The sequence below is a fragment of the Gekko japonicus genome, unplaced genomic scaffold (genome assembly GCF_001447785.1).
Source record: "Gekko japonicus isolate JY-2015 unplaced genomic scaffold, Gekko_japonicus_V1.1 scaffold1605, whole genome shotgun sequence".
NCBI lineage: Eukaryota > Metazoa > Chordata > Lepidosauria > Squamata > Gekkonidae > Gekko > Gekko japonicus.
This window is the reverse complement of record NW_015167584.1, coordinates 310,457-319,240: the sequence shown is the minus strand read 5'-3', so window position 1 is coordinate 319,240 and position 8,784 is coordinate 310,457. Positions and strand designations below refer to the sequence as shown.

Here is an 8,784-nt window from a genome sequence, read left to right as displayed (position 1 = left end):
ACCCTCCCAGCCAGCAAAGCTACTATTTGGTTCAATAAATGTTATCTCTCGAATTATGAACTTGACAGACATCATATTCTGGTGGTACAGTGCAGATGTAACATTCCCAGTGTCCTAACTATGGTTTCCTTTAAACAAGGTACAGTGCTGCATCTCCATCCACACTCCAACTATCCAAGTTTCCTCATTTAATATTTTCAAACCCCGGTTTCAAACTCTGGTTATCTTTCTAACTCTGGTAAATGACAATAAGAGGACATGATGTGCTCTTATTGATGAGCCCATCATTGGGAGAACATTACTGGAAATTCACAATGGGAAACTCCTAGCCATGGTTAGTAGACAGGGAACGCTGCATCAACATGCATTCAGCAAAGCAGTTACTCCCTTAGTCAGGATGCATTTCTCTTACACGTCTTCTCTATGGCTTCTGCCCAGTTCCTTCTGAATGGAGCACAGAGCTAAACTTACAGCTGGGAACAGATGTGAAAAGGTATATTTATTTTTATCAGTTTACTAGAGGTACTAATAGACCACCTTGTTTAATTTTTCAAACAAACAAAATTGTTACTGCAAGTTAAAACTTAGAATTATACCGAAGGATAAAGCCAACAATGATAGTCAGCCCAGACTTAAAACTGTCTGCTTTTCTTAATGATTAGCCCAAATCCCAAAACAGTTTCCCTAATATTCAATGACTAACTGATCATAGGCTGATCTGAATAAGAACATCTTAACCAGCCCCTCCAAAACTGCAGAAGAAAAGCAGCCTTGCTAATCTCCTCTGGAAGATAGTTGCAAAGGTAAGGAACTACCATAGAGAAGAGCACTTTTTCTTGCTCCAACTGAACTTATTTGATGGAGAGAGGGATGACCAAAAATTTAATTATTTAAATAACTTATGGCATTTGCGTGCCACCTTTTGCCCTGCAGTTTTACCCATTATGAAGAACTTAAATCACTGAAGGGACACTTCAGAGTCTCCAACTAAGATGCTACAGATGGTCCAAATATATACTGTGACTGACCACGTCAAATGCAGCAGAAAGATGTAACAAGAAAAAAAGAGGAAATCCATCTAATAATCTACCAGGCCTACCCAAGCAGACTCTGTCCCACATCTAGTTCCCGATCGTCTTCCTGTTGACTTCCTGTCGTCCGTAGCCTCTCTAGGCACGCCGCTTACTGCTTATGCCGTTCGAAACCCTGTTTGCAGCACACCAACCCGCTCCTCCCGCGATACTCTTCGTCAGTTTCGGTTTTAAGTTGTGCCTTTATCTCGTGTCTCACCACAGGAATGATCAACAATAATCGTTTTTTCGCTTTAAAAACGTTCAATCAAGTCACTTTTTTTCCGGAATCGGATTTCTGGGATTATCAATTCATTCTACGCCCACCCGCTCGGTTCAGATCAGTCTATATCTTATTTCAGGTAAGCGGCACGATTTTGTTATCTAGCGCGATCAAAATCGGGTTTAGCATTGCATCTTTTCACTCACGCATATTCCCCTTTCGCAAAGAAGTCGGCTGATGACGAATTTATGTTGATTACTCAACTCGAACAGCTTCTGAAGTGATGCTTGGCGTTCGCCCTCTTCACGGGAGGAGATCAAAGCCTGATACGAGCTTCTTTAAAAACTCGATCACGCCAATCTACACTCCCTCTTGGGCACAGCTGCCTGCTTGGCGCCCCCCCTCTCCGGGGAGTGCTGCGCTGGGCTGAAAACGGCCCAGACTGTCGAAAGAAGCTGTCGACCACCCCGCACAATCGTGGAGATGCGTTAATGCGCCATCTTAGCTCGACCGGAAGCCTAAATGAAGTGAAGACTTGATGTAATGATGCTAGTGAGGATCTCCTCTCTTGGGTTTTTAGTCAGTAGTGGGTTTCTATACTTTGTCCCGTATATGTAGTCCCCCTTCCCTTTTTCTGTGATAGTTTTTGTAGTTTGAAAAAAAAAACCCCTCCGGGGGCTCAAAAAAACAAAACAAAACAAAACCTTGTAAATAAGGGACAGAATGTCAGACGAAATGCAATGAACAGGGACCCAGGACATGCTCGGCCATTTGTGGGAATTCAATAAGAACTTAAATTCCTTCAGGGAATTGTGGTTCTGTGACACAATCTCCTACCAAACAAATCAAAAGGGGTTCTGAATAGGGACAGACAGGACCGAGCAGGGGAGATTAATGCCTCCTGAGCAGGGGAGATTAATGAGCATTCCAGCTAGTGCATTACATTGGCAAAGGGCCTGAGCTGTGAACCAGCAAATCCCCTGTGTGAATTTAACCTCTACCTTTTGTTCTCCAGGTGGCAGCAAGTGACCCAAGCAGCCAGTTCGGACACCACAATGAGGTGAGGGTGCCAATGCAGTGCTGGAGCCCATGCAATCCATGCCCACTGGCAACACGGGAGGAGATAATGGGCATGCCTTGCACTCCTTGTTGCCTCCTGGACCACTGCTGGCCTGGTCCAAGGTGAGCTCCTGGGGCTCAGCTTGCTTTCAGCAACAAAGGAAGGAGTGCCCACACTGTTGCCAACTGAATTCAAAGACAAGCCGCATAGAAACTCACTGCAGTACTGGGGCTAGCCTTGCTGCCAGAAAGTGGCAACACACAGGAGGAGGCAGTGGGTATAAGCAACACCCATCATTGTCTCCTGGGCCTGTGTCACCTCTGTCTGGGTCCTATTTGATATAGCAAAACATCTCCAGCCTGCCTCATGAGGAGGCCTCAGGCAAGCCGCTGCCTCTCAGGCTAAGCCCCCTATTTTAGAAGAATACTGACTTATTTTACAGGATTGCTGTAAGTCTTACAAACATATGTGAATTAAACATTCATAAATACTGTTTAAATGCAGTTATTACTACTATCATTAAGATGTAGACAGAAAAAGGATTAGATTTCTAATCTACTAGTAGAAGTAGCACTTAAAAGATGCAAAAGTAGGTGTCAACAGCATCATTCTAATAGTGGTGGCTCAAATTTAATCTTTTCCAGTGAGCCAGGAAGATATTTAGCTGTACTAGTGGCCATTACTAGTGGTCTTTTATGGATACTGTGGAGCACCAAAAAGACAAATAAGAGGCTATTGTACTTTGTTCATAGTATGAGAAGACAAGACTCACTAGAAAAGACAAGAATGCTAGGAAAAGTTGAAGGCAGCGGGACTGTCAGTCTATTGTGTGACTTCTAGAAGAGGCTGGGGATTGACTCAATCAAGGAAGCCATGGCTCTCAGTTTGCAAGACCTGAGCCTGACAGGATGTTTTGGAGGTCATTAATTCCTAGGGTTACCGTAAATCAGAAGCCACACACACACACACAGTGGCCTTTACCAGAGACATGGAAATGGAAGCACATGCCCACCCTAACCTGCCAAGGTTTTGTGGGGAAGGCTCAACGATATTACTGAAAAGATGACATCAAGCAGTACAGCCTGCGAGGAAAGCATATAACTATCCAACATACATTTATCCTTGGGAATTTGGCATGGTCTTCAGTTTAAGCTTCCACAAAATGAATATCACAGCCAAAGTTTAAAACTTCAGCTTCAGGCAAAGTTTTCCTTCCAGGCAGTTCCACATAGCTCCTTTGGTGAAAGTCCAGTAGGAACAGGCTCTGGATCACCATGGATATACAGTCTGGAAGACTCAGTTCTGCTTATAAAAGCTATTTCCTGAAAGCTTTGGCAGAATCTATGTATCACTAGCCTTGAGGAGTTTCTTTCTTGGCTTTATATTTCTTGGGGTCTTCAGGCAAAGCAGCGAAGACAGAAAGATCCCCCCCCCCACCTTTCGGTTTTGCAGGGTTCACACTAAAGAATCCCCATAGGGTGAAAATAAAGTTTTAACAACTTGTACTGTTTATGGCAGACTTTCTATTGGACACATTGCAGAAGACAAGTGTGTTAAACATCTACGACATTTTAAATCAATGGGTTAAAGGATTACAATTTGGATATTTGCATATGGAAGCGCAATAGTTATTTTTCTTGAGGTTTTTTTCTATGTTGGTTCACTTTACTCTTTTCTTGACTTGACTGCATGTTTCTTGATTTTAAATCAGTGCTAGACATTATATGGATGGTACTTTCCTTTTTTATTGGGATGGCCCTTTCTTTTTTTTTAACCTTGGATTAATTTTGATTTCTTTTCCATTTTAATTGGATCTGTGGAAAATATGGTTCTTTCCTTTTTTCCTTCTTTTTTTTTTTTGCCTCTGGAACCACCCGGTTCTATGGATTACAAGACAAGGATTATTTTTTGGTATTTTTCTGATGTTTATATCAGCTTTTTGGATCCTACTTTTCTTTTGAAAGTAAGGCTTTTTCACTTTTTTATATACCTTCCCCTTTCTTGTGGATGTTTCCAATTTTACCCTTTTTGGTGGCTTTCTATTAACTGTGGATACTGTTGGAAGCTGGTAAGATAACTATATTTCCTATTTGATTTGGGAATTGGAAGAAGACTCTTTGGAAGTGGTATTGAAGATTTTGGAACTTTGAGAACTCTTTTTGGCTCTTTTATAGTACTGAATAAAATAGAACAAAACAGAACATTGGTGTAGACCTGGTAATATATCAGGAATTTAGACAAAATGTAAAGAAATGTTATTGTTGTGACTATTATCTACTTACAGTAAGTGAAGAGGGTGACTACACTGTGTTCCTTCTGTAAGGTCAATACCTGATAAGTTTGTGGAAATACCTGATAAGTTTGTGGAAACAATTATCTGTGTAAGGTTTTGGAAAAAGGGGAAGAAAGAAAAGAAAGGAGGGGACTGGTTTTAAAAAGAGAATCGAAGATTTGTATTCACATACCGTGAAGCTTCCTTCTCAGTGGTCCAGAGTGAGGCAGTCCTTGACTCCTTACTCCTGGGAAAGCAGCCTCCTCTTTCGCAGGCAGGGCTGGCAAACTTTGATCCCATAGAGGAGGGTCTTATCCTCTGATCCCCAGACATACCGAAAGCCAACCTCCTTTGAGCACCTGCCAACAAACCTAGACACTACGGCTCTTCTCCCCACTGGAAGCCATGGAGGACCACCACAACCATGAGAATAAACAATACCATCCTTTATTCAACTGTTAAGAGAACAAACAACAACGGTCCAAACCATCTCAGAATGAACTATAACAATTTTTAGACATTTCTAACTCTAACACCTCATACCCCAGGTCCCGAAGAGCCAAAAGTTACGTCCTCAAAAAAGAGGGCAGGTAGGACTGCCACACTCTGGACCACCGAGAAGGAAGCTTCACGGTAAGTGAATACAAATCTTCCATTCTTCGGTGGTCCAGGAGTGGGGCAGACCTTGACTCCTTACTCCTGGGATGTAAAACGGAAGGTTTGTTTCACTTACCGTGAATCTTACTTTCTTTTTTAATATAAACTCTCCTAAAAAGGAGATAATTTTATTGCTTTTCATATTAGAAATGGGGGAGGGTATATAGATGGGTAAAGAAAAGGTCAAGTGATGCTTTCATTAGTATGTTAATCTGTTAGTAATAATAAAAAAGATTCTTCTTTGGCTTCATTGTGTTGTCAATCGTCTTTCATCTTCTCAGTTATAAACAATTGTTAAAAAATTAGTAGTGTCCCACTTTTTTGCTGTTAGTAAAAACTTTTCAAACGCCTTGCGAGCTGGTTCTTCTCTCCTCGGGCTGGTTTCTCCTCCGAAAAGACAGGAAGGGTCCTCCTCCTCATTCTCTTCTCCATCTTTTTAGCTTCTCTTCCGGGTCTTCACTTGCCGCTCACAGTCTGCAACTGCCGCTTTTCAACACGCCTTTCCGATAAAGTCCCAAGCTCTTTGAACGATTTTTTCTCTTTTTATGTCTTTCGACTTTAAAATATACGCTGTCGTTCTTGTAGCCGGATCCCTTATCCACACCTTCGCTTTAAAGGCATTTTCCTCGTTACTCGCAGCTCAAAGCTTATAACAGATTTCCCAGAGGAAGCTATCGTTCAGACCGGAAGCTCCTCCCTTCTTGTTGCGCAGTTCTTTTTCCAGCACCGACATCTTATTTATTTTGTTTACATTAAGCAAAGTTCGCAAAGCACAATTAAAAGATAAATCTTCATGACTTCTTTTCAAACATTCCATCTCCGAATGACACCACCCTTTTCAGCTTTCGTTCTCCCCCCCCTTTCTTCTCTAAAGTCACTTTTTAAACAGGAGTACAGGAATCCCTCCTCCTCTTTCGCTTGGGGGGGAAGAAACGCGCTTAACTTCTTTTCATCGTAACGATTGACAACTAACAATTTCAGCCGCTCCTTTTCTTTTCATTCGCATTTTCGCTTCATCACTCAGGTGGCATCTGGCGGCTCTGCTAAGCCCCATGCGGGGCTGCGAGCGTGGCGAGGTTCATTGGGGCATGAGTGGAGCCTCAATTTCTGACCTTCTGGTCGAGAAAGAGGCTTTTCCACTCACGCGCCCCGAGTCGGAGCCCCCCTGGGGCTTGTCCGGGTCTCCGCTTGTGCGGATCCCCCCCTCGACTGCGGGCAGGCGAGAACACCCTCGGGAGCATCCTGAGGTTGAGTCCGCCATTCGCGGAGACCAAACCAGAAGCCGTGAATCTTACTTTCTCAGTGATTCTGAAGTGGGACATTCCTCATGTCCAGGGAATGAGCTCATCCCTCTTCCGCAGGGTCGGCTCCAACTTTGATCCAGGCGGGGGAGGGGCTTATCCCCTTGCAGGCAATCCAGTCATCTTCAAACCCGTCAGATCAAAAACCCTGCTGGAAAGGCACTAGAAAGAAGAAAATTTCTCCCAAAACATAGAGAGACTAACTAATGTAACAAACTGGGCACAGAGTAAGGAACCTACTTTCAAGTCAGACAAGTGTCCCATCCGTACCATCTTTTGCTTCCCCACAACTCTGCAATGACGGGGAGGCGCACCCCGTAAAAAAACAGGGTGGACAGGAATGTCCCACTTCAGAACCACCAAGAAAGGAAGATTCACAGTAAGTGAAAGAAACCTTCCATTCTCCAGTGGTTCTTTGTGGGACATTCCTCACATCTGGGACGTACAAAAGCAATGAGCTTCAGGGCGGGAAATCGCATCCCCACTTTACAGAGTGTGTTGAAGCATCCTGCGTCCAAAGGCCGCCTCGGCTGATGCTAATTTGTCCACTATGTAGTGCTTGGTAAATGAGTTAACGGACCTCCACATGGCCGCCCTACATTTGGTCTCTAAGGAGGGAAACGACCGGTATGCTGCAGATGTGGCTGCTCCCCTAAGGGAGTGTGCCACAATCCCCTCTGGAGGTTCTAACCCTTTGGCCTTGTAGGCCAGGATTATACAACCCTTAATCCACCTACTCAGCGTGGAGGTGGAAGGACACGAAAAGCACTTCCGATTTTCTCCATTCTTTGGTCCTTTCAATATAAAAACTAAGGGCCCTCCTAACATCAAGGCAATGCCACACCCGCTCTTTATCATGTTGTGGATTGGCACAGAAAGAGGGCAGAATAATTTCTTCTGCCCTATGAAAAACTAAATTGATCTTGGGAACAAAGGCCAGATCCATGCGAAGGACCACCTTGTCCCGATGGAAGACGCACAGCTCCCTGTTAACTGATAAGGGTCTCAATTCGGAAACCCTACGAGCCAAGGTAATTCCTCCGAAGAAAAAGTTTTCGAATGTTAACTCCTTGAGAGCACAGGAGGCCATGAGCTCAAATGTGTGCTTACAAAGAGCCCGCAAAACTGTGTTATGGTTCCATGTGGGGAACCTGTGTACTGGTGGGGGATTACTGAACGAAGCCCCGTTTAAGAACCTCTTAATGTGAGGACGCCTGAGAAGGGACCACCTGTGTCTCGCCCCCTGAACAGCAGAGATGGCTGACACCTGTCCCCTAAGGGTACTGGTGCTCAGACCCTTATCTAACACATCCTGAAGGAAAACCAAGATGGACTTAACAGAAGCCTTTAGGGAATCTAACTTCTGATGCATGCACCAGGAGTGGAAGACCCGCCAGGTATGGTTATAAGATTTATTAGTGGACACCTTTCTAGACGCCAGCATGGTGTCTACCACTTTAACCTGATAACCTGCCCACACTAGCAGTTCCTGCTCAATCTCCACACTGCTAATTTCAGCAACTCCGGCCTCAGATGTTTTGTTGGCCCTTGAGTTAATAAGATCCACCCCCTCCCGGATTCGGCGGGAGACCTCCCGGTTTGCCCGGGAACTTCTTGTGAAACTCTCTGAGCATGTAAGGGGCCCGAATATCCCCTTCTTCCACCCATTCTTGGTGCTGGGGTCCGACGTCCACCCACTGGATGAGATACCATAATTTACCACGTTTAATTCTGGAATCTAAGATGTCAGCGATTTCAAAATGCTCCTCCCCATCGAGCATGATAGGAGGAGGGGGGTCACGCGCAGGCCTCCATTTACCTTGGCCTGTGTCCTTCTTCAAAAGACTCATGTGAAACACAGAATGTAAAGACCTTAAATTCTTAGGCAGTTCAACATCCACAGCAACATCATTTATTATTCGACGTACCCTGAAAGGACCAATGAATTTCCAGCTAAGTTTTCTACAAGGACGCAAAAGTTTGAGATTTTTTGTAGAGACATAGACAAAATCACCAGGCTTGAGGTCCCAACCCTCCACCCTCCCTCGATCAGCCTGAGTTTTGTATGCCTGCTTGGCAGCATTCAAAGTACTACATAACAACGGCCAAGCCTCCTGTAAAGACTTACACCACAAGCCTGCATCCGTAGGCTGCAGAGGAGTACCCCCCCCAGGAATGGCAAAAGGGGTGCTGTCATATCC

The 8,784-nt window shown here is 44.4% G+C and overlaps 1 protein-coding gene across 1 annotated transcript in view; it reads right to left on the bottom strand.

The window, feature by feature from the left end:
- Positions 1-8,784, bottom strand: part of LOC107112721 (SH3 and PX domain-containing protein 2B-like) — a 297,243-nt gene that overhangs the window by 110,114 nt on the left and 178,345 nt on the right. The gene's annotated exons all lie outside the window — the stretch shown is intronic.